The following is a 26410-nucleotide window of genomic DNA, read 5'->3' as shown; positions in this document are numbered from 1 at the left end:
CCGGTCCTGGGGGCCCCTGCGTGAGGCCTGATCAGCAGCGAGGAGACTGCTGTTTCACTGAGCGCAGGGGACTGGGCTTTTCCTTCAATTGCTTTTCTGACTTCTCTCTCCTCTCAGTCTCCAGGGAGCCCTGGGCTGAGATGTTCTCAGCTGGGCTGCTCTCAGGCTGTCAGAAAATCAAGTTGTTTAGTTTAGGATTTTCCTCTTTCCCCGGGCTGAAATACTCAACTTTTAGCTCGTTGCTTGTTCTCTTGGAAAAACAAAACAAAACAAAACTTGGGCTTTTAAACATCATCACAAGAAAGCTGGGAGGACAGGGGTGTTCTTGTCCTTGCGCATAATCCTTGGGAATATGAACTCGTAAAATTATTTAATAAGCAAACTGACAAAGTCGGTTGTATAAATTCTATGTATCCTTTGGCCCAGTGATCCCATTTCCAGAAATATATACTAAAAAAGCAATCATAATAAGTTTATTAAGTTGTATGTAAAGGGTATTCATTGCAACATGGTTTATTCTAGTAAAAGAAATGACAACAACCTAAATGTTCATCATCAGGAGATTGATTAAATATTTTTTAGCACCACCACACAAATGTAATATTAGTCAGATCTTAAAAATTCAAAATATTTGTTTATATACTGTGTGTTGATTAGATTAATATTTATGTAAACACCGATACAAAAAGAGATTTGGAAAGACGCTTAGTTTAGAATTTTAATTCAAAAGGCATGTGAGGCAACAGTAAGTATAATAATAAGCCATTTTCATAAGAAATACTTATATTTCTCTATTAATTAAAATAAGGCTAAAAGGTAGTCTCCGAAATGTTAATAGGATTAACAAAAAGTAATAATTACATTGCAGTTTCAATTAGCAAAAATTATTGTAGTAATAATAGATCAGTTGATCCATCACATCCCTCAGTCCTGGAAGCAGATCCCGGTTACTGGGCTGGAGGGGTCTTGGGGCAGGGGGTGAGGAGACTATAGAAGTAAAGTTGTCCCCCGAACAAAGTTTAAGAAATAAAGGAGTACAGCAGTTCCCAAAGGAGAATATGTCAGATGGTGCTTTAGCAACCTGCCAGGGGATGCAAAGGAAGGAGACAGGCAAGGTTCCTACTAAGTTTGCTCGCCCAAGGGCTAGTGGGTGGTGCTTCACTCAGAAAGGATATGGGTTAGGGCAGGGCTTGAAAGCTCTCAGAGGCAAGGAAGACAAGAAATCCTTACACTGCAGGTTGGATTCTTTTTATTCTTATTATATCTTCCAGATGCCTTCCCTTTATTTATTTATTTTTTATATTTTATGCTTGTAATTGTGATGGATTCAAAAATGGCCAAAATCCTTTGCCACTTTACCCATCAAGGGATAAAGTCTACGTCACCTCCCACGTGACACTGAGCTTGGCCATGTGAATCGTTTTGGCCAGTGGGCCACGAACAATCATGACTCAGGCAGAAGCTTGATAGATGCTTACACACAGGCACTTGTCCTCTTGGAGCTCTGCCCTGAGGCAGCCGTGCTGTGAGGAAGCTGATAAGTCTACCCGAGGATGAACAGCCGTGTAGAGGAAAATCGAGGTGCCCAGGCTCAGAAGCAGCACCAACTCCCAGACGTCTGTGCCAGGTCACCTTGGACTATCCAGCCATTCCATTCCATTCTTCAACCATAGGAGAGAACCCAGGAGAGACCAGCAGAAGAACCACAAAATCCTAAGCAATAATAAATAATTTTTGTTTGAAGTTTGAGGTGTTTGGTTACACAGCCATAGATCATTGATACAGTGGTTACTCATGTTCCTTTTGCAAACTCCAGGTAGTCTCAGTTGTGCTAGGAGTAACAACACTGATGGTAAACACAGAGATTAAAATGGAACTTAGTGGGACTGAGGTCCGGCCCTTAGTCATTTATCACCACCTCCCAAACCTGTAAAAAGAATGCCCTTCCAGAGCTGAAATCTTGAGAGACGCTTTAAAAAGAATTACCTTAAAGACCATCGTACCCTGTAGGGAGTCATATGACAGGCTTACCTGATTGGTGAGCAGAGAAAAAATAACCGTCATTTAATAAAAGCAAGGAGATGATTAGATAAAATTCTGGATCACCTGCCACTCAGGAGGCCTGGAATAGGTAGTAGGATTATCTTCACATTGCAGGTGGAGAAAGTGAGCCTCAGAGCAGCTGAGGGACTTGCCCAAGCTCACACAGCCCGGAAGTTGAAGAGCTGGGCTTCCAACTCAGATTTGTCTAAGCAAAAAGCCCTTTGCTGATAGTCGTTATTCAATACTTGCTCCCAAATCTCATGCTAATTTCCTTTTCTTTTCCTGAGTAATCCACTCAGATGGGAAATGAGTCACTTAAGTTTCCGAGTCTCAGTATTCTCCTGCGTAGTTAGGATGACAGCGCCCTTGCCGTCGGGTTTTGATGAGGATTCGGGGAGGTGGTGTATGAAAGCCCGCACACTGGGCACCCGGCCTCTAAGGAGCAGTGGGAGCTGGTTGTCCAGGGAGTAAAGACAGCAGTGGAGGAAGCTGCAGCATGGGTCCTTTTGAAGGGAATATAACTCACTGCTCCGGTGACATCATCAGCCCCTGAGGGAAGAGCCATGTTTCCATTCTTGACTTAGGCCAGGGATTGTTCTAGACTGCAGCATCCCTCAGAGGTTCTAGACGCCTCGCTGTGCAGATTGCCCAGACCCACAGCTTCGGCTTCAGGGAACAACGGGACAGAGAGGCACCAAGAATCACTCCCGCCACAACTGATGCAGCTGCCATTCTCTGCTTCCCTTGGCCCTTGTCAGGAGCTGCAGGATCGAAGTTCAGTGAGTCTGGGTGGCTGAGAAAGATGGGGCGTTATCTGCGGTCACTCCGTGGGCTCTGCGGGTCATCAGCAGCCAGAAACTGTCACCTCCTCACTTCCTGCCCCCTTTCCATTCCTGTTAAGCCGATGAACAGCCAAATTAGAACATAATAGGCTTTTGTTTTAGAGATTATAACATGTGCATTGTCACCTATCTCTTAGACCCAGGAACAGCTCTTCGCAGGAGACTGAAGCCTGGAGTTTGCTAAGAAGCATCAGAGCATCCATATGTCTGCTCTGGAGATAAAACCCATGCATTTTAAATGCCATCAAGTTTGCTCTTCAGCAGATGATTCAACTTTCATCATCAGGAAAGTTTTCAGCTAACACCTTCCCTCCTCCAAAATGTAGGACTTTGGGAAACGGAACGATTCCTTTTTTTTTTTCTTTTTTCATAAAACATCATGCTCCCTTTATCATCCACCTACTGCTCCTCATTCTGAAAATGTAGAGAGGGCTACTGTCAATCTATTGGCATCCAAATGTCTGTCGAAGTCACCTTGACTTGGAAGATCTAAATAAAATTGGATTTAATCTCTGGGCCTCACCTGGGGGTGGTTCAGCTCTCCCCAAGACACTGCGAATTTCCGGGGCTAACCTTCTCATGCCCCTTCTATTCCAGTTTCCTTGTCTCTGTGCACCTTCTCCCCACTGCCTTCTGGTATATCATCCCCTGCTCTCCTCCTCTCCGGTGAGTCTCTTCCCTCTGCTCCACCGACTCAAAATACAAATCACCACCTTTCCCTGACCCTTGAGACAACTGTGTATAGTGATTTTTCTTTTTCTTTTTTTTAAGATTTTATTTATTTATTTGAGAGAGAGAGAATGAGAGAGAGAGCACATGAGAGGGGGGAGGGTCAGAGGGAGAAGCAGACTCCGCCAAGCAGGGAGCCCGATGCGGGACTCGACCTGGGACTCCAGGATCATGACCTGAGCCGAAGGCAGTCGCTTAACCAACTGAGCCACCCAGGTGCCCTATAGTGATTTTTCTTAACCAGCTGAACCAAGAGTAGGAGATCACAGACAGAAAAATGAAACCTTCCTGTTCAAAATCTTTCTGTCCAGCCCTCCTTAGGGAATGTTTCACTGGTCATGTTTATGTGTAATTCCTCCTGATCTTTTGCAAAATGTAGTCATCCATTTGTTTGTTTGTTTGCTTGTTTTTGGAGAGGGAAACACTCAACTCCAAATTCTCTTCAGTGTCTCATGCAGGAAATTCAAGTGCTACTTGTCCACACAGCCCTCTCTTACCTCCGTGATCCAGCAGGGTCATGCAGGAGTGTTCTCCAACAAAGACATATCTACTAGGGAGAAGAGCTCTAGGGTAGGAAGTTAGGGGCAATTCCTGCCAAGAGCAGCTGCACCGGGAGAAGGAGCAGCCCTGAACTAGGACCAGGAGACCCAAGTGTGAATCCTGGCTCTGCTGTTTCCTGGCTTTTTGCCTGGAGGGGAGACACTTACTCTGAGAGTCTCCCTTCCTCTGAAAGATACGTCTAATGAATCCCTCCCAGGACTCATATTAGGGCAGGCAAGAGAGTGGAATTCAGAAATGACATGATACGCCAAGCAGCTTGGGTGACACAGAGCAACTATTGAACAACCTGACCCTGTTCTCAGGAGCTCATGCTTCAGTTGAGAAAACGGGAGAGGAAGACAGTCCATAAGGAGGCCAGAGCCACAGGATGGCGGGATTCCTGCTGGCTGGGAGGGGAGGGGAAGGCAGCGCAGGCTGGGGCTCAAACTGAGCTCTGAAGGGTATGATGAGGGGATCTGCAAGACACTTCAGGCAAGGGGGAGGATGGGAAGATGAGGCCAAATTTCTGGTTGTCAGGAGACAAACTCAAAGTCTGTCTAAGCCCCCTTAAAATAGAGGTTCAGCAACTTTTTTGATAATCTGATGAAACCTCTGGATCCTATACACAGAACATTTTGCACACAATTTCAGGAGGCTCACTGGCTCTCAGAATCCAAGGAAAATCCTTTGTTCTCAAAGCTTTATTCTGTGTCCAGTCTTGAATCTCATTTTCCCCTTTGGAGCCAAAACTTTTCAACCCATGATGTATCTATGTTGATTTTTCCTGGATTCTCTCTATGCATAAGAACTACTGGGGTTTTAGGTAGCCAAAGAAATGAGACCGCTGTTTCTTGCCCATGTTCAAAACCAATTAAGAGAGAGATAAAAAGGAGCCAGGTAGATGAGAATCAAAATGTCATCTTAACTCCTGATAAAAGTAATTTTGGATGGTATGGCTTAGAAATGTGATAACAAGGAACTTCCTAATACTCCCTGTGCCCATGTTAGATCTTGGACTAGTATGCTGGAGGGAAATATTGAGTCTACAGAGCAAACATTTCTGCTCAGGATCACATTCACGCACTGCTTGAGGAGAGTGGATTCTATTTGCTTAAGACTTCTGATGCATTATCTCTACCTGATCAAGGAACATGTGCCAATCACTGTCTCCTCTTAACACAGAAATTCACTTGACTTCATCAGGGAGGAATAAGGCCTAGTAAGAGACAATCAAGAACATTTGGCAGAAATCCCTCATTAGATAGAAAAGTGGGGAATGAGATGCATGTACTCCAAGAAGGAAACATTCTCCTTCTTTCCTTCTTCCCTTCAATTATTCAGTCATTCCGTAGATATGCACTGTGTTCCTAATATGTTTCTAATTACTGTGCTTGGCTCTGGGGATACAGTGATGAGGAAAAGACCTGGTATCTGCTCTCCTAGAGCTTTCTGTCTGGAGAATAAGCCAGACATTACACAACCAATTCTACTAATGATACATATTACTCACTGTGAGGTGACAGCAATGGTTGAGGGGTATCTAGTGCTATCAGGGTGTGTAGCAGGTGGCCTGTGCAAGCGGAATGAGCAAGGATGTTCCCAAGCAATACTTTGGCAGACAAGAGTGTTCCAAGGCTTTACCCTGACTCCTCTTCCTTACACTATCATCATTTGGAGTGGGCTTGTGGTCCTAGCACATGCTTTGGCACCTCTCTAAGACACAACATCTAGCATCCTCTCCAGTCCCAAATAGGTGGCCATCTTAAATCTTAAAGACTATATCTATTATGCCCAGCCCTCAATGGGCAACACTCAGATAAGATGAGGAACTTCCCTCAATCTACCTCCCAGAGATGGTTTGCCAGAAACTGAGTGGCATAGAGATACTGGGATTCTGGAGAGAACTGAGATTTTCTTCTCTTGGATGCAACATCTTGGACCATGGACAAAGTCAGAAGACAAGCACTTCACAAAGTCAGAAGTAAAAATGAATTAATGATACTTGAAAATAAAAATTATAATTGATAAAACACACACACATGATTATAATGAATATTTGCTGGCTAATAGGCTATCATGATTATAAACACCAATATAACACAAATAATTAGCTGAAAATAATTTCATGCCAACAGATCAATAAAATATAGAATCATGAGTCAATGAATGATATGGATATGAGACAGAGTATGCATGGAAGTGTCAGTTTGGTTATGAAATCAGAACAGAGATTAATACTGAAAGAGATGCTTCCAAAAAAATAGAAAAGAGATCCAGCACACAGCTTCCCCATACCACCTGTGAATGGCAGAATCAAAGGTAAACCGAAGACCGGGAACCAAGAATTGCCCAGTGTAGGCTGGACAGGGCTGAGCTGTCCTGTATTACAAATTCCAGACTCAGTGAGACAAAGACAAAGGCACTGAGCAGGCTGGGTGGGAAGTCAAGGGTGCCCATTAGAATCCAGGGCAGGATATCAGGATGTCACACACTACAGGTAACATCACGCCACAGGAAAAATTCAAGAAGAGAGAGAATCCATGGAAGAGTCGTCCAAGATGAGCAAAAGAAAACCAGTAAAGTTTAGGAGTTCAAATTCAGATGCAAATGGTCCTGTGCAGTTTCATTTGACAGTGTTTGTTTATGTCAGTGCTCCTTTCAGAAACCTTCAGGCCCTTCTTTACATTCCCCCAAGTGCATCTGTAATATTTTTAAAAGAAAAGCACATTGGTTCTGGAGCCTAACAGATACCATGTGACAAGATACTGGGAGAAGGCACTTTGGCTTGTCAAACAAGAAGAAGCAGATGCAAACAGACCTTGGGATACAACGTAAAAGAAGATGCAGGGAAACAGAATTTACCGAAAGCATTCCATTAGCCACGATTGTAACCAAAGCAATAGGAACATCACTTTTCTAGTTATACCTAAAGAGGGAAACTGAATCAAAGAGATAAGTGTGAGATGGTGAAGAGAATGGCAGTGGACAGGGAGTAGAAATGAAACTGATTGATCAGAAACACAAAGAATTCTCTTAAAAACTATTTATCCCACTAGGTCAATGAAATACAGAATTCTGAGTCACCTGCCTTTGCCACTAGAGCTTGAAAGTCTTTAAAATTTCCACTCTTTCCTCTACTACCCCTATCTTTCAACCAAATATCACACGTAAAATACACACGCACACACACACACACACACGCACATCTATATATCTTAGTTTGGCAAGTTCTTAGTTCTTGGGCAGGTAGAGAGAATGTGGATTATAGCTCCTCAAAACCACCAGCTCAGTCATTATTCAGAAGTAACAACCAAGATATATTCTGTTGAGAAATAATGGGTTTTGAAAACACAATCGCATTCAATGACCAAACAGCTGGGATGTTTTATAACTGAGGAATAAAAATATCTATTACTTCCCTCTAAGAGAATCAGGAGTTGTATACATTGCAATATATTCTTGGTATCACAACATGAAACTACTTTCCTGACTCAGAGTTCCAAAGAACTCTAGAACACATACCATAGAAACAAAAACTACTTAAGTTCCAGGTGTCAGAGACCTCCTACCTCAGACTCCCACAGTTCAGAAGGCAAAGTCATGAACTTATATATGTAGACTTTGGTAAGCCTGTAGAGTTTAAGATCCCTCCAAAATCTCTAGAAGAAATGCAGCACATTTTAGAATCTGATATTTGTACTTTCTTTAGGAGAGAAAAAGAAATGGGCATAGAATATCAGTTTTCTCCAGGTCCTATTAAACCATCTAAGTACTTTAAGACTTCCTTCAATTTTTCACACCCGATTAATTCTTAAATTAAAATGACTTTCAAGAAAATGCCTTTGTACATATTTATCTTGAAATTACTCATGGTACACTGCTAAAAGCCACTTAGATCTGCACAACTGTATCCTGTCTATGAGACTGCTACCTTTGTCCTCCTACTCCCTTTGATTTAGAACCTTCTCTTGAGTTGGAGGGCTTGAGAAAATCTACAATGTTGCCAATATTTATAGGAGATAAGATCCTCAAAATGGGGGCGGAGCACGATGGCAGAGGAGTAGGAGACCTGGATTTCATCTGGTCCCAGGAATTCAGCTGGATAGGGATCAAACCATTCTGAACACCTACAAACTCAACAGGAGATCGAAGAAAAGAAGAGCAACAACTCTCTCAACAGAAAAACGACCACTTTCTGGAAGGTAGGACGTGCGGAGAAGTGAATCTGAGGCGATATTTGGGAGGATAGACGGCGGAAGAGGAGGCCTCCATAGGCCACTTCTGGCAAGTGATAGAGCAGCGGAGCACAAAATCAGAACTTTTAGAAGTCAGCTCCGCTGAGGGACGTCACTCCAGTGGCTAAGTGGGGGGTGGAATCCTCACGGGACAGTGTGGTCTCAGGACCCTCGGGGTCACAGAAAGACCGGGGGTGCCTGAGTGTGGCAGAGCTCCCAGGTATCAGAGTGGGGAAGCCGGCTGCAGAGATGGAGCCCAGGTGCGGGCTCTCAGCTCGGGGTTGCCATAAACCGTGACCCACGGCACAGTCGGGCCACTGCTCCTCCAGCAGGGACCCAACAAGCAGCAGATCCAGGGAAACTCACCTTCTTCCCCCGGGAGGAGAGGTGCGGGAGCGCACCGCAGGGATCTGCTGGGTTTGGAGACTCCACACGGGGTCAGGTGCCAGAGATAGAAATGCTCAGTCACAGGCTGGGTGAGCATGGAGTGCAGCCGGAGACCGGGGAGATGGGAGTGACTGACTGCTTTTCTCTGGGGGCGCACTGAGGAGCGGGGCCCTGAGTTCTCGGCTCCTCCGGGGCAGAGACTGGGAGGTCACCATTTTCACTCTCTTCCTCCAAAGCCATACGGAAAGCTTGCAGGGAACAACAGCTCCCAAGAACAAACCCGAGCAGATTACTTAGCCCGGACTAGCAAGGGCAGGGCAATTCCTCCTCCGGCAAAGACATTTGGGAACCATGGCAACAGGCCCCTCCCCCAGAAGATCAGCAAGAACAGCCAGCCAAGACCAAGTTTACCGATCAATGAGAACAGCAGAACTCCAGCGCTAGGGGAATACTGCACATAGAATTCATGACTTTTTTTACCATGATTCTTTAGTCTTTCAAAGTTAATTTTTTTAACTGTCCTTTTTTTTTTTTTAATTTTTCTTTTTCCCTTTTTCAACCAACATCTTATCAATCCCTTTTTTAAAAAACATTTTTTATTTTTCATTTTTAGAGTCATATTCTATCCCTTCATAGTACTTAACCTTATTTTTGGTATATATATATAAAAGTTGTTCTCTCTTTAAAATTTTGAGATACAGTTTCTTCTAACGGATCAAAATATATCCTAAATCTCTAGTGTATGGCTTTATTCTAGTCTCCTGCCTGATCACATTCTCTCCGTTTTTTTTTAATCCTCTTCTTTCTTTTTTCAACCAACTTCTTATCTTATCAATTTCTTTTATACAACCTTTCATAATTTTCATCTTTACAGTCATATTCCATCTCTTCATCGTATTAACCCTTATTTTTCTACATATATAAGTTTTTCTTTCCTTAAAATTTTGGGAGGCACTTTCTTCTAACAGACCAAAATACGCCCAAAATCTAGTGTGTGACACTGATCTATGCACCAGCCTGATCATATTTGATCACATTCTGGTTTTTTTGTTTTGTTTTGTTTTGTTTTTGTTTGTTTTTATCTCTTTCTTTTTCTTTTTTTTTTCTTTTTCTTTTTTCTTTCTTTCCCTTTCTTTTCCCCCAGTTTCAGGTCTTTTCTGATTTGTTTAGTGTATATTTTCTGGGGAACGTTGTTACCCTGTTAGCATTTTGTTCTCTCATTCATCTATTCTCCTCTGGACAAAATGACAAGATGAAAAAAATCACCTCAACAAAAAGAACAAGAGGCACTACCAACTGCCAGGTCCTAATCAATACGGACATTAGTACAATGTCAGAACTAGAGTTCAGAATGATGATTTTTAAAGATACTAGCTGGGCTTGAAAAAAGCTTGGATGTTATTAAAGAAACCCTTTCTGGAGAAATAAAAGAACTAAAATCTAACCAAGTCGAAATCAAAAAGGCTATTAATGAGGTGCAATCAAAAATGGACGCTCTAACTGCTAGGATAAATGAGGCAGAAGAGAAAATTAGTGATATAGAAGACCAAATGATGGAGAATAAAGAAGCTGAGAAAAAGAGAGAGAAACAACTACTGGATCACGAGGGCAGAATTCGAGAGATAAGTGATACCATAAGATGAAACAACATTAGAATAATTGGGATCCCAGAAGAAGAAGAAAGAGAGAGAGGGGCAGAAGGTATATTGGAGCAAATTATAGAAGAGAACTTCCCTAATTTGGGGAAGGAAACAGGCATCAAAACCCAGGAGGCACAGAGAACCCCTCTCAAAATCAATTTTAATAGGTCAACTCCCCGACATCTAATAGTAAAACTTACGAGACTCAGAGACAAAGAGAAAATCCTGAAAGCAGCTTGGAGAAGAGATATGTAACCTACAATGGTAGAAACATTAGATTGACAACAGACCTATCCACAGAGACCTGGCAGGCCAGAAAGGACTGGCAGGATATATTCAGAGCACTAAATGAGAAAAATATGCAGCCAAGAATATTATATCCAGCTAGGCTGTCATTGAAAATAGAAGGACAGATAAAAATCTTCCAGGACAAACAAAAACTAAAGGAATGTGCAAACATGAAACCAGCCCTACAAGAAATACAAAAGGAGTCCTCTAAGCAAAGAGAGAGCCTAAAAGCAACACAGACCAGAAAGGAACACAGACAATATACAGTAACAGTCACCTTACAGGCAATACAATGGCACTAAATTCATATCTTTCAATAGTTACCCTGAATGGTAAATGGGCTAACTGCCCCAATCAAAAGACACCGGGCTATCAGATTGGATTAAAAAACAAGATTGGATTAAAAATCAGATTGGATTAAAAAACCATCGATATGCTGTCTGCAAGAGACTAATTTTAGACCCAAAGACACCCCCAGATTGAAAGTGAAGGAGTGGAAAACCATTTACCATGCTAATGGACACCAAAAGAAAGCTGGGGTGGCAATCCTTATATCAGACAAATTAGATTTTAAACCAAAGACTGTAATAAGAGATGAGGAAGGACACTATATCCTACTTAAAGGATCTATCCAACAAGAAGATCTAACAATTGTAAATATCTATGCCCCTAACATGGGAGCAACCAATTATATAAGCCAATTAAAAACAAAAGCAAAGAAACACATCAACAACAATACGAGAATAGTGGGGGAATTTAACACCCCCCCTCACTAAAATGGACAGATCATCTAAGCAAATGATCAACAAGGAAATAAAGACTTTAAGTGACACACTGGACCAAATGGACTTCACAGATATATTCAGAACATTCCATCCCCAAGCAATGGAATACACATTCCTCTCTAGGGCCCATGGAACATTCTCCAGAATAGATCACATCCTAGGTCACAAATCAGGTCTCAACCAGTACCAAAAGATTGGGATCATTCCCTGCCTATTTTCAGACCACAATGCTTTGAAACTAGAACTCAATCACAAGAGGAAAGTCGGAAACAACTCAAATACATGGAGACTAAAGAGCATCCTACTAAAGAATGAATGGGTCAACCAAGAAATTAAAGAAGAATTTTAAAAATCCATGGAAACCAATGAAAATGAAAACACAACTGTTCAAAATCTTTGGGATGAAGCAAAGGCAGTCCTAAGAGGAAAGTATATAGCAATACAAGCCTTTCTCAAGAAACAAGAAAGGTCTCAAATACACAACTTTACCCTACACCTAAAGGAGCTGGAGAAAGAACAGCAAATACAGCCTAAACCCAGCAGGAGAAGAGATTAATAAAGATCAGAGCAGAAATCAATGAAATAGAAACCAAAAGAACGGTAGAACAGATCAATGAAACTAGGAGCTGGTTCTTTGAAAGAATTAATAAGACTGATAAACCCCTGGCCAGACTTATCAAAAAGAAAAGAGAAATGACCCAAATCAACAAAATCATGAATGAAAGAGGAGAGATCACAACCAACACCAAAGAAATACAAACAATTATAAGAACATATTATGAGCAACTCTATGGCAGCAAATTAGATAATCTGGAAGAAATAGATGCATTCCTAGAGATGTATCAACTACCAAAACTGAGCCAGGAAGGAATAGAAAACCTGAACAGACCTATAACCACTAAGGAAATTGAAGCAGTCATCAAAAATCTCCCAAAAAACAAAAGCCCAGGGCCAGATGGCTTCCCAGGGGAATTCTACCAAACATTTCAAGAAGAATTAATACCTATTCTTCTGAAACTATTCCAAAAAATAGAAATGGAAGGAAACTTCCAAACTTGTTTTATGAGATCACTGTTACCTTGATCCCCAAACCAGACAAAGACCCCATCAAAAAGGAGAATTATAGACCAATATCCTTGATGAACACGGATGCAAAAATTCTCACCAAAATACTAGCCAGTAGGATCCAACAGTACATTAGAAGGATTATTCACCACGACCAAGTGGGATTTATCCCTGGGCTGCAAGGTTGGTTCAACATCCGCAAATCAATCAATGTGATACAATACATTAATAAAAGAAAGAACAAGAACCATATGATCCTCTCAGTAGATGCAGAAAAAGCTTTTGACAAAGTACAGCATCGTTTCTTGATCAAAACTCTTCTGAGTATAAGGATATAGGGTACATACCTCATTATCATAAAAGCCATCTATGAAAAACCCACAGCGAATATCATTCTCAATGGGGAAAACTGAAGGCGTTCCCCCTAAGGTCAGGAATGCGGCAGGGATGTCCACTATCACCACTGCTATTCAACATAGTATTAGAAGTCCTAGCCACAGCAATCAGACAACAAAAAGAAATAAAAGGCATCCAAATCAGCAAAGAAGAAGTCAAACTCTCACTCTTTGCAGATGATATGATACTTCATGTGGAAAACCCAAAAGACTCCACCTCAAAACTGCTAGAACTCATACAGGAATACAGTAAAGTGGCAGGATATAAAATCAATGCACAGAAATCAGTGGCATTCCTATACACCAACAAGACAGAAGAAAGAGAGATTAAGGAGTCGATCCCATTTACAATTGCACCCAAAACCCATAGGATACCTAGCAATAAATCTAACCGAAGAGGCAAAGAATCTGTACTCAGAAAACTATATAATACTCATGAAAGAAATTGAGGAAGACACAAAGAAGTGGAAAAACGTTCCATGCTTAAGGATTGGAAGAACAAATATTGTGAAGATGTCAATGCTACCTAGAGCAATCTACACATTGAATGCAATCCCCATCAAAATACCATTACTTTTTTCAAAGAAATTGAACAAATAATCCTAAAATTTGTGTGGAACCAGAAAAGACCCCGAATAGCCAGAGGAATGTTGAAAAAGAAAAGCAAAGCTGGCAGCATCACAATTCCGGACTTCAAGCTCTATTACAAAGCTGTCATCATTAAGACAGTATGGTACTGGCACAAAAACAGACACATAGATCAATGGAACAGAATAGAGAACCCAGAAATGGACCTTCAACTCTATGGTCAACTAATCTTCAACAAAGCAGGAAAGAATGTCCAATGGAAAAAAGACAGTCTCTTCAACAAATGGTGTTGGGAAAATTGGATAGCCACATGCAGAATGAGACTGGACCATTTCCTTACACCACACACAAAAATTGACTCCAAATGGTTGAAAGACCTCAATGTGAGACAGGAGTCCATCAAAATCCTAAAGGAGAACACAGGCAACAATCTCTTCGACCTCAGCCACAGAAACTTCTTCCTAGAAACATCGTCAAAGGCAAGGGAAGCAAGGGCAAAAATGAACTATTGGGAATTCATCAAGATAAAAAGCTTTTGCACAGCACAAGAAACAGTCCACAAAACCAAAAGACAACGGACAGAATGGGAGAAGTATTTGCAAATGACATATCAGATAAAGGTCTAGTATCCAAAAGTTATAAAGAACTGCTTAAACTCAACACCCAAAGAACAGATGATCCAATCAAGAAATGGGCAGAAGATATGAACAGATATTTTTCCAAAGAAGACATCCAAATGGCCAAAAGATACATGAAAAAGTGCTCAACATCGCTCGGCATCAGGGAAATCCAGATCAAAACCTCAATGAGATATCACCTCACACCAGTCAGAATGGCTAAAATTAACAAGTCGGGAAATGACAGATGTTGGAGGAGAAAGGGGAACCCTCCTACACTGTTGGTGGGAATGCAAGCTGGTGCAGCCACTCTGGAAAACAGTATGGAAGTTCCTCAAAAAGTTGAAAATAGAGCTACCATACAATCCAGCAATTGCACTACTGGGTATTTACCCCAAAGATACAAATGTAGGGATCCGAAGGGGTACATGAACCCCGATGTTTATAGCAGCAGTGTCCACAATAGCCAAACTGTGGAAAGAGCCAAGATGTCCATCGACAGATAAATGGATAAAGAAGAAGTGGTATATATATATATATATATATATATATATATATACAATGGAATAGTATGCAGCCATCAAAAGGAATGAAATCTTGCCATTTGCAATGACGTGGATAGAACTAGAGTGTATTATGCTGAGTGAAATAAGTCAATCAGAGAAAGACATGTATCATATGACCTCATGATATGAAGAATTCTTAATCTCAGGAAACAAACAGGGTTGCTGGAGTGGCAGGGGTTGGGAGGGATGGGGTGGCTGGGTGACAGACATTGGGGAGGGTATGTGCTATGTTGAGTGCTGTGAATTATGCAAGACTGTTGAATCAGATCTGTACCTCTGAAACAAATAATACAATATATGTTAAAAAAAAAAAAAAAGAAGAAGAAGAAGAAGAAGATAGCAGGAAGGGAAGAATGAAGGGTGGAAATCAGAGGGGGAGACGAACCATGAGAGACTATGGACTCTGAAAAACAAACTGAGGGTTCTAGAGGGGAGGAGGTGGGAGGATGGGTTGTCCTGGTGATGGGTATTAAAGAGGGCACGTTCTGCATGGAGCACTGGGTGTTATACACAAATAATCCTGGAACACTACATCAAAAACTAATGATGTAATGTATGGTGATTAACATAACATAATAATAAAAAAAAAACTGGGGGAAAAAAAAAGATCCTCAAAATGCCATTTTAACTAGAAGTGGTTTTACACTAAAAGTGAGAGGACTGGGGACAAACCACAAGCCAACATGAAACCGCCAGGCAAATAAAGAAGGTCATCAAGAAAAAGGAAGAGTGAGGGAAGCAAAGTCAAACAACAACACAACACAACAAGAAAAACCATGACAAACTTATAAACAAATTGAACAAATCTAACGATATGAAGTCATCAAAATCACCAATATGAAAATTAATCTATACCAGTTGAAAATTAATTTATTCCAGTTATAATGAAATTTATTTATTTAAACTAGTTCAAAAAGTATTAAGATTCATATATCTAGGATGCTTGAATTTGTACACTAATGCTCTTGTTATCAAAAGTTTGTCTTTCTATCTAGAAAGGAGAGGAATAGCAGAGGGAGGCAGGAGGTGTGGAGAGCAACGGAGAAAGCAGGAGAGAAAAGATTTGGGAGAAATACCCCACAGGCAAGGCTGTTTTACCTTGATGATGGGTAGTCATTCCTGATACTTATTCAGCTGAACGATTTTGCACCCTTCTGGCCAGAGAGAATCCCGGGATAGAAATGTCTGAGATGTATAATTGTAACAATAAGCATATGCTCTGAAATTATAGATACTGCATGTTATTATTTCATTGCACACATAGGACTTTGCATTAAAGAAGAAATTTCTCCAAGAAGCTCAAGGCATTTTATAAAACCTAATTCCAATCAACCAGTGTAGTAGGCATAGTAAATCATTGTTAATAGTGTTCTCAGTGCACAGGTAGAAATTTATTTTTTATTTTATTTAAATTTTTTTAGTTACCATACTGTGCAATACTGGTTTCTGGAGTAGAATTCAGTGATTCATCACTTGCTTACAACACCCAGTGCTCATCACAAGTGCCCTCCTTAATCCCCATCACCCCTCTAGCCCATCCACCACCCACATCCCTCCATCAGCCTTCCGTTTGTTTTCTGTCCTTAAGAGTCGTTTATGGCTTGTTTCCCTCTCTCCTTTTTTTTCTTTTCCCCCTTCCCATTTGCTCACCTGTTTTCTTTTTTAAACTCCACATATGAGTGAGATCATATGGTGTTTGTCTTTCTCTGACTGACTTATTTCACTTAGCATAATACACTCTAGCTCCATCCATGTCATTGCAAATGGCAAGATTTCATTCTTTTTGATGGCTTAATATTCCACTGTGTGTAAATGTGTGTGTGTGTGTGTGTGTGTGTATACCACATCTTTTTTATCCATTCATCAGTCGATGGACATTTGGGCTCTCTCCATGGTTTGGCTATTGTTGATAATGCTACTATAAATATCAGGGTGCATGCACCCCTTCAAATTTGCATTTTTGTATCCTTTGGGTAAATACCTAGTAGTGCAATTGCTGGATCACAGGGTAGAAATTTGTTTAAAACCTTGGTAATAGATATATACTTCTCTTTTCTCGGTTTCTCCAGAAAAGTGCTCTTTAAATATAAGACTATTGAATAAATGATTTTGCAGAAGACATGCCAGATTTAAAAAAAAAAAAAAATAGAGGGCACCTGGGTGGCTGAGTCGGTTAAATGTCTGCCTTCAGCTTAGGTCATGATCTCAGGATCCTGGGATTGAGTCCCACGTCAGGCTCTCTGCTCAGTGGGGAGTCTGCTTCTCCGTCTCACTCTCCCTCTGTGCTCTCCTTTCTCTCTGTCTCTCTCAAATAAATAAATAAAATCTATTAAAAAAAAAAGAAAAAAGTTTAAAAAAAAAAAAGAAAGAGAAGGTCCTCTTTAGACTTCCTATTGATTGGTTTTCAGAAATGTTGGATACAGCAAAGTATCAAATATCTAAGTAAATGAAATGAGAAGCAAAATTTTAAAAACAAAAGTGACTATACAAGATGGTCCCTGTTTGCACCCCCAGGCCTATTTTCCATCCTCTTCCACCCCCAGGAAGCCAAATTCCAAGATGCGTCTCTGGACCTCCTTGCCTTCTGGCTTCCTGTTGGGTTCAGCCATGAAGAGAGAACGCCAGCAGGCTGTCAGAGGTAGAAGCAGAGGGAGTTGAGGGTATTTACTTCCCTACTGCCTCCCTACAGCCACAGCTCCCGTCAGGTGGCCCCACCTGTGGTTTCAGTTCTTGTCTCCACTTTGCCCCTGGGAGGGAAGGTGGTAATGTCTTCCCACTGCTGCTAGTTCCTCGGTGTCAGCATCCTTCATTAGCATTCTGGGCACTGCTCACTCCTTTACAAATAGGCTAGTTACTAACTGCCCTTCAATTACTCCTTCAAGTGTGCCCTCTGTTTCTTGTACCGACTCTTGACTAAAGGAGTCACTTGGCTGGCTTTGATCTTGTCATCAGAATTGTGCCAAAGAGAAAAGTACCCCTGCTGTGCTGGTCTTTCTGAAATCAGCTTTTTCTTTTCCAAAGGGGGAGAAAAACTCCGTCATTGCACACACACCAACAATGATGAAGTCTACTCCAGAGGACGTGTCTGCAGTCTTGCTATCTGGGTGTGGCTGTGAGCGGTGAAAGACAGAGGAAGGGGTGGGATAGGAAAAGTGGGGGGGCTAGTGAGAGAGGGATGGAAAGAGGAAGGGAGCAAGGAAGGGAGGTAAGGAGGGAGTGAAGAAAGGAGAGAGAGTTGCGAGGAGGCTCTGCAGAAGCACTGGGGGATGGGCTGGTGCACCCAGTGTGCAGAGAGCAGGAGAAGGAGCAAAGTAGGTGGAAGGGGAGATAGACGTGGATAGCTTACAAGAACCAGGAGCCCTAGAGACCATGGTGGCAACCTTATCTGCCAGCAGGAGTCTGCAAGTCCCTGCCACTTGCTTGATGGGAGCAGAGACCCCACAGAGCTGGTTCATTCCAGGAGATCACTGGGGACAATGAAGGAGTCATCCAAACAAGCAGCAGGGAGGGTGAAATAAGTGTGGTCAGCCTCTCTTGGCTGAAAGCCAGACAATAATTCCTTAGAGATGAGAAAGAACAAACTTGTACTCCACTCAATCTTCTACAGTTCACTTAGAGGTGAAATGTCAGACATCCATAATAAGTGAAATAATTCAATTAAATATTCAGCAAATCTAGTTAGAATGGGATCTGTAGCATCCTGAGTGAGTCCTTCTCAAGCTGGATGGTTGGGCTTTTTTTTTTTTTTTTTTTTTTGAGGGTACCAAACACAAAGCAGTTTATTAAAGCTATACGGTTGGTCTTAATAGCTCTCTTTTTAGGACCCAGAGAAGCTACATTTTTATATCTGAAATTATCTGATGCCAGGTGGATCTGGCCAACCATGTGTTTACTTAGCGGGTGCTTTGGTGGAGAGAAACTACCCAACTCCCTTGACAGAGAGGGGTGAGAGATAAGAGCGTTGACCTCTGAATACAGAAAGTTATGCTTTCCTGGAAAGGAGGGAAGGAAACACAGAAAACTGTCAAAGTTTAGAGCAGGAAGAAGCCATAAATATCTTCTGTTCCAATTTCCCTCACCTGTCATTTTACAGATGAGGACATCAAGGTTCCAAAAGAATTGGGGACTCACCCACTTTTAGAAAGCCAGCACTAGAACCAGGTCTCTATATTCCCAGAATGTTCCTGCTCAGACAGGGTAAGTGGCCAGGAGAGTATCTAATTCTCTGCCCCACCCCGCCCCCAGACATCTGGCAGGTTCTCAGGCTCTTACAAATAGAGAGTTCTCTAAGAAGGGGAGGGCATCCATGTTTCTTCGGTCTGCATTGCTGTGTGGGTACATTGTTAACATTTCTTGATAGTATATCAACAGGAGATATGCTTTTGTTTTTCACCAAGAAAAATCAAAATTTAATTGTAAAGTCACCAATAGACCTTCTTTTAGATTTCTTTTTACACGTGGAAAAATAGCAAAGTCTAGGCTCAAACCTGCCTCCTTTCTAGAAGCCACTTAGTCGCCTCGTTTGCTTCTAAGTAGTTTGGCTGGGGGACTAGAGATCACTCTGTGAATCAGGATGACATTTAATGGAACACATTCTTGTTTCACAGAAACAGGTTCCAAAATAGCCATTCAGAAGGGAAGCCATTCTCACTGGAATGCTTACAAATCAGTTTCCCCAAAATCACATCACTGGATCTCCCTTGCCATCTGTGGATCTGCCATGCAGATTCCCCTGTCCCTGAGTCTGGGAAGGGAAGGCATTTGCTGTACGTGTTCTGACTGCCAGGACAGCTGGAGACAGTGGATAGACTGAGCTTTTCGGACAGGACATAATGGCTTTTAACTGATAACATTTATGCTCGACATTCCTGGGTTTTCTTGAAATGGGAAGAACCATTTTAGAGAGAGCGATAGCTCTTTGTACTTATCAGCTAAGCACAAAGTCCGAAGTTTGTAAACACCAATGGCTGTGCTCCCAGTAATTGGCTACATGAACTAGGTGTCTATCGGGCCCAGAATAGTGAGAAAATAGCAGGGAAAGAACAGGTCATACCGCTGGAATCTAGAATCAAATTTCCAGATAGACCCTTGGGATTGAGTAAAGACCAGGGCTCTGACTGAAGAATGGGACCATGTAGCAGGGGAATGAGTTCAGTAGATCCAAAATGCAGAAATAAGCCCAGAAGGAAAGAGGAAGACGGAGTCAATATAGGTAGCAAAAATCTCAAACCAAGAGTCCAAGGTCTATTCCACCCCTCAACGGGGTTGTGATCAGGGAGTGTTGAAAGCACAAGAGAATTATGGGTAACTTTACAGTTCCTAATAGCAGTGAGGCAGAAAGAGCACAAGATAAGTTAAAAAAAAAAAAAAAAAGTCCTTATTTGATGCTTGGGTTAACCCTTTCATCTCCCTGATTTTCTCATCTATAAGATGGAGTTAATAACAACTCTTTCATAGGATTGTTTTCAGAATTAGATCAAATAAAATAATATGTATTTAAACTATAAAGCAACATGCTATACAAACATAATGTTAGATTACGTCTACCTCATCATGGCAACTTGTCAGAAGCCTTTAGTGAACAAAATTAAACAGTTGCAACTTGTCAGGAAAACTTTCAGAAGGTAGATTATGCCAGGAGCTCCCACACATGCCATCAATTTCAAAACAATTTCTTTCCTTCCACTCAAAAGAGAACTACAACAGCAAATGACAACATATTGACTACCTACTGCATGTAGCCCCACCATGTGCTACACAAACTCAGGCATTCTGGCCAATGTCATAAATGACAGCCTTCTTATGAAGAGCCAGAATACAGCTACTGCAGAAAACAGAATGACGACAATTTTATTTCATCTCAGTATGATATTTGACCCCAAGGTCCCTGAACATTTCTCAGAGCGGTGAGAATCAGCCTTTGTAGACATTCCCAGGCTTAGATTAGTGGTTCCCTTGAATGCTCATTAGACAGAGATCTATGACATAGCCCATATATACAGCAGGGTATCTGTCAAGTTGCTTAGGCGTAAACAAGGGATCTGAGTACTTCATAAATCTAAGGTTTAACAGGTTCTATTTCTTTATTTTCCTCAAGCCAGATCATCACCCGTATCACCATTAATCACAGGCATCATATTGAGATGTGCTTTTTTTCGTATGGGGAGCTTACACATTTCTAGTCATTAGGGAGCGAAAAAACAGAGTGGCTTTGGTGTATATCCCAATTTGTAGAGCAAAATGGCTTTATTACTAGCTTGAGGATCTGAAGACCAGCTTGTCTGACTCCTCCAGCCTCACTTCGTGGCTTAGCACAATTGAACAATCTCAACAATAGGCACTTCAAAAAATTTTTTCAAAGGTCAAAAAAAAATAATTGGATACCATGTACAAAAAGAGAAAAGACAGAAGTTTTTACCAATTGCCCACTCTTTTATTCACCCATCCTGGACCCTGGGTTGAAGGACATGTTTGTGGTCTGAGCATTGCTCCCCTCGTGCATCAAAGATGGAGGTGACAGTCATAACTCCCTGAACTGTGATTAGATGGCTTCTATGTTCGACCATATTTTAGGCTGCTAGTTCCTCAAGTGAAGCCATGAGGGGGCCACTTGTGTCCCCCATTGTCCCATGAACAAGTGGAGCCCTGCCTTAGCCTCTCACCATGTTCCTGCCCCCACTCCCTGTTCCTACATCAATCAATGTCTCTTGCTACATCAGCTTCTTTGAAGCCTCAGCCAGAAAAGGAGGATTTGATCAGTACTGGCTCACCTGCTTTTTCTTACCTCAGGAGACCATTTACTTCTAGTCATACTACAGAGGAAAGCATTCCTCTGATCAAGACTTAGGAACCACCATAAAATTATCTCTAATGTATTATAAATTCTAAACCAAAACACATTTGGAATATAACTGTAAACATAAGCAGCTATAACTTTTAATGCTTTCCAAAGGGACATAATCCTAACAACCGTCTGTAGAAATTTTCCCTACACAGGCTGGCAAATATTTTCCTTTTCCCCACCAATCCCATCCGATAAGCTAAAAACAAATGGAATTTTGGGGCATCTGGGTGGCTGAGTCAGTTAAGCATCTGCCTTCGGCTCAGGTCATGATCCCAGGGTCCTGGGATCGAGCCCCACATCGGGCTACCTGCTCAGCAGGGAGTTTGCTTCTCCCTCTTCCTCTGCCCCTCCCTGCTGCTCATGCTCTCTCTCTCTCTCTCTCTCTCTCTCTCAAATAAATAAATAAATAAAATCTTCGAAAAAAAATAAAAAAAAAAACAAATGGAATTTTATAAAATCCTCTCAGCAGAAGAAAAAAAAAAAATGTCAATCATCACTCCTGCCCTAACCAAAAGCAAAACAAAACACAATGCACCGAATTAGCCAGATCCTTGGCACTTTTTTGGTGGGTGTGTACATCAGAGCATGAGTGCACATGCCCAAGCAGGGCAGAAAGGAAGTGCTCCGTGATGACAAAGGGGGAGCAGACTGTGCCATAGGAATTGCCCAAACTGGAAACAAAACCCAAGGCCACGGGGCTGCGGCAGTATCTCCAACAGAGCCCCGCACAAGGGTGTCCACCTGAGAGGCAGGGAGCTCAAATCACAAATGGCCCCTCTTAAGCCCAAAAAAGGTGTCTTTTTAAATTCACTCAAAGACCCATTTATTTGGCAAAACTTGTATCCACAGGGTTGCCAGGCTGTCTTCATGTGGGACCAAGAGAGTATGTAACCTGACAGGATGAGAGGCTCCCAGCCCCCCTGTCTGGATGTCCCCACTCAGCTCAGCCACCTCCTCTGATCAAGAGGAAAGAAGGGGAGGGTGATGGAGGGCAGAGTAGAGGAGGAAGCATTTTTGCTCAAAACTAATAGGGATTAGGTCCAGCTGCATGCAGCCCACCCTGGCCAGTTTCCTGGAATGTGTCATCTTAACCTTGGCAAGCCAATCTTCAGTGTTGTCTCTGTGGGATATGGCTTGCTCTGACAGTGTCCAGGCCTCGCCAGCTTAATGCTCCTTTACCAACGTCCTCTGCCCCACTCCCATGCACATACACAATCCCCCCCTCCTTCTTACCTGTAGATCCAATGTGGAAATTCAACTAGGCTTGTGGGAAAGTTCTATCAAGAGGGACAGCAGAAACCCTCTGATGGATACAGTATTCTTCCCTATCTGCAGGAGGTATTTGTAAACATGCACTCCCCTCTCTGTTTTTCAGGAAGTGATGCAAGATGTGAATATGTTTCTTTGGTCTACACAGTCTTCCCTGATCTGCCACTGCCAGCCTGATTCATCAGCCTTGCTCATTAATGTGAGCAATGTGAACAGGTGCAATGGTCCAGAGCCACACGACTGAAAGTAGGGGCCCCCACTGGTGCCCACTTGACAGCAGCCGAGGATCCTTCACTTTGACACAGGAATAAAGATAGCTCACTTTTTGGAGACCAACAATTTGACTGAAATATGGCAAACCATGTTAAAAATGTCATCTGTTTTCAACTACACTGATAACACTGGAATGAAACATACATTCATCGGAATGAAAAGTACTCAGACATTTTAGTCCTAGGGACTCCCTCCCACATCTTTGCTATCTCTTTAACGTGTAGATTCTCAGCTAGCTTGGCCTGAGCTTGCATTTTGGGCAGCTCCTGGTTTTTAGAGATGAGGAACTAACACCTGGAGGAGAAGAGATTGGCTGAAGATCACAGAGCAGGCGAGCAGGAGAATCTGAATTGGGACCCCGATCTCTGACCACTAAATCAGTCCTCTTTCCACTACAGTGTGTTACCACTGGAGAGGAATAAAGGATCTAACTCTGCAGAAGTGGCTTTTCCCCCAGTAACTTGACAGCAATAATGTTTGCCATTACTGCCAGGCACAAATACTGCTCAGATAGCTCCTTCCGTTTATTACCTTTTTCACTGTGAGTATACTCATGTCTTTACTGTCCACATCAGATGCTGATACACAGTAAAATGCCATGGTGCAACCTGAGGGTATACCTTTGTTCTGACAACATGCATTCTAGGGGGCAGTTTCCAGGCTTACAACAGCCAGATGGTCTCGATTTCCTGGGACACCGTATCTTCAGTATTCAAAACATTACTACCCTGTATTGTATATCTATCTCCATGTAACTATTTTATATCCATGTGGTAATTTGTTAAAATGATAACGAAGTGGATTAAATCTGTATCTTCATAAAACTTTTCAAGTAAACCCATTCACAAATCAGGAAAATGATCCTTTGTTAAATAAGGAGTTCAAATGTGTGATTTGGGGGAAATGATCAATAAGATAACACAATCTTGTTTTCTCCTCTACCTTCAAATTAAATTTAGGCCTTCTCTGTAAAAATGAATCATTGTGCTCCCAAAATCTGACCAGGAAGAAAATGCTATAAGATGGAAGTTTCCAAAGGAATGGTGAAAATAACGTATATTTCAGGTTCTATGGTAGTTTCATGGTGGCAGGAAGAACAAGGCAGAACCTGGGAAGAATTTATTTTAGTATCACTACTGCTAATCAAAATCAAAGATTCCAAAGCTGGTAGACTCCAGGGGATCAGCAGAGTTGTTTTTATTTATTTTTTATTTTTTTAATTTTTTTTTAAGATTTACTTATTTATTTGAGAGAGAGAGAGAAAGAGCACACATGTGGAGGGGCAGAGGGAGAGAAGCAGACTCCCCACTGAGTGCAGAGCCCAACATGATGCAGGGGCCCCACTGGACTCTGGGCTCCACTCAGGGCTGGAGGTGGGGCTCAACCCCAGGTGGGACCCCAGGACCCTGAGATCATGACCTGAGTCAAAACCAAGAGTCAGATGTCTAACTGACTGCACCACCCAGGTGCCCCAGCAGAAATTGTTTATAATTGTGCTTATGAATAAATGTATCACATTTCTCAATACTCTTCTTGTTACAACTCCTGCAGCAATTAAGATTAGATACAACTTCACAAAACAGAAGCAACAAAAACAACACACAATACAGTAGCATTTTTAAAAATAAAACAAATAGTATTTTAAACAAAATAACAATATTTGTGGAGTTTAAACCATAAATAATGATTTTTTAAAATAAATTACAGAAATAAGGACTGAGCTTTAAGAGCAGATTATCAGGCAGAAAAATCAGCCAAAATAGTTAAATGACACAATCAACATATATGAACTAATTGACAGAACTCTGTCCTCAATATCCACAGTATACACATTTCTTGCAAATGCCAATGGAATATTTACTAAAACTGTCTTTATGCTAAGTCATATAGCAAGAGCCAACAATTTCAAAGATTAAAACCATTTAGTGTCTATTTTCTCACCACAATTAGAAAGTTGAAGTAGAAATCAATAATAAAGTATAGAGAGAAAAATCCCTAAATTCTTGGAAATTAAGTGATACACTTCTAAATTCATGGGCCAAAGAATAAATCATAAAAAACTTACAAAATTAATTTGAATTAGGTGATCATGAGAACCACAAAATATAAACACTTGTGGGATGCTGCAATTTATAGCCTTAATTATATATATTGAAAAGAACACAAAACTAAAAATCAGTGATGGAAGCATTCCTCTCTAGAAGTTAGAAAAAGTACAGAAAATTAAATCCAAACATAATAGGGGATAAAAATAATAGCAAAAATTAATAAAATATAAAACAAAAGAAGAATAGAAAAAATAAACAGGGGCTCCTGGCTGGCTCAGGCAGAAGAGTGGGTGACTCTTGCTCTCGGGGCCATGAGTTTGAGCCCATGTTGGTTGTAGAGATTACTTAAATAAATAAAACTTAAAAAAAATAAATAAGCAATGCCAAAAGGTGGTTCTTTTAAAAAACTAATAAAACAGATAAACCCTTGGCAACACTGATCAATAACAGAAGAAAGAGAAGACACAAATTACCAATATGGAAATGGAAAAGGGCACAGCATTACAGAAATTTGTGCAGAAATTTTAAAGATAATAAAAAGATATTTTAAATAATTTTACGCAAAAATGTTTTGAAAATGTAGAAAAAATGAACAAATTCCTAGAAAAACACAACTTGCCACATTGATATAAGCTGAAATAGGAAATTTCAATGATCCTATAGCTATTAAAAAATGTAATGGATAAGGGTCCATCAACTCATGAATGGATAAAGAAGATGTGGTGTGTGTGTGTGTGTGTGTGTGTGTGTGGTATACATATGGTATATACATATACATAATCAATGGAATATTACTGAGCCATAAAAAAAGAATGAAATCTTGCCATTTGCAATGACATGTATAGAGCTAGACTATAATGCTAAGTGAAATAAGTCAGAGAAAGACAAATATCATATGATTTCACTCATATGTGGAATTTAAGAAACAAAACAAACAAATGGAAAAAGAAAGAGAAGAGAGGAAGACCAAGAAACAGACTCTTAAACATAGAGAATAAACTGATGGTGACCAAAGGGGAAGTGGGTGAGGGGATGGGAGAAATAGGTGATAAGGATTAAGGAGTGCACTTGTGATGAGTACTGAGTGTTGTATGGAAGTGTTGAATCACTATATCTATATTGTTCACATGAAACTAATATTACACTGTATATTAGCTAACTGGAATTTAAATAAAAATTTAAAAAATAATAAAAATAGGTAGATAGATGATAGATAGATAGATAGATAGATAGATAGATAGATAGATAGATAGATA

The 26410-nt window shown here is 41.1% G+C and overlaps 1 long non-coding RNA gene across 1 annotated transcript in view; it reads right to left on the bottom strand.

The window, feature by feature from the left end:
- Nucleotides 1-26410, bottom strand: part of LOC118007614 — a 97552-nt gene that overhangs the window by 43272 nt on the left and 27870 nt on the right. Inside the window, exons 2-3 of the long non-coding RNA XR_004678439.1 lie at nucleotides 2032-2936; nucleotides 1479-1713 (exon numbers count right to left, since the gene is read on the bottom strand). This is a non-coding gene — a long non-coding RNA (uncharacterized LOC118007614). The remainder of the gene's footprint in view (nucleotides 1-1478; nucleotides 1714-2031; nucleotides 2937-26410) is intronic.

The sequence above is a fragment of the Mirounga leonina genome, unplaced genomic scaffold (genome assembly GCF_011800145.1).
Source record: "Mirounga leonina isolate KUSES-001 unplaced genomic scaffold, KU_Mleo_1.0 Mir_125, whole genome shotgun sequence".
Lineage (NCBI taxonomy): Eukaryota > Metazoa > Chordata > Mammalia > Carnivora > Phocidae > Mirounga > Mirounga leonina.
Note: the sequence above shows the minus strand (reverse complement) of the source record. Positions and strands in the feature narration are given on the sequence as shown.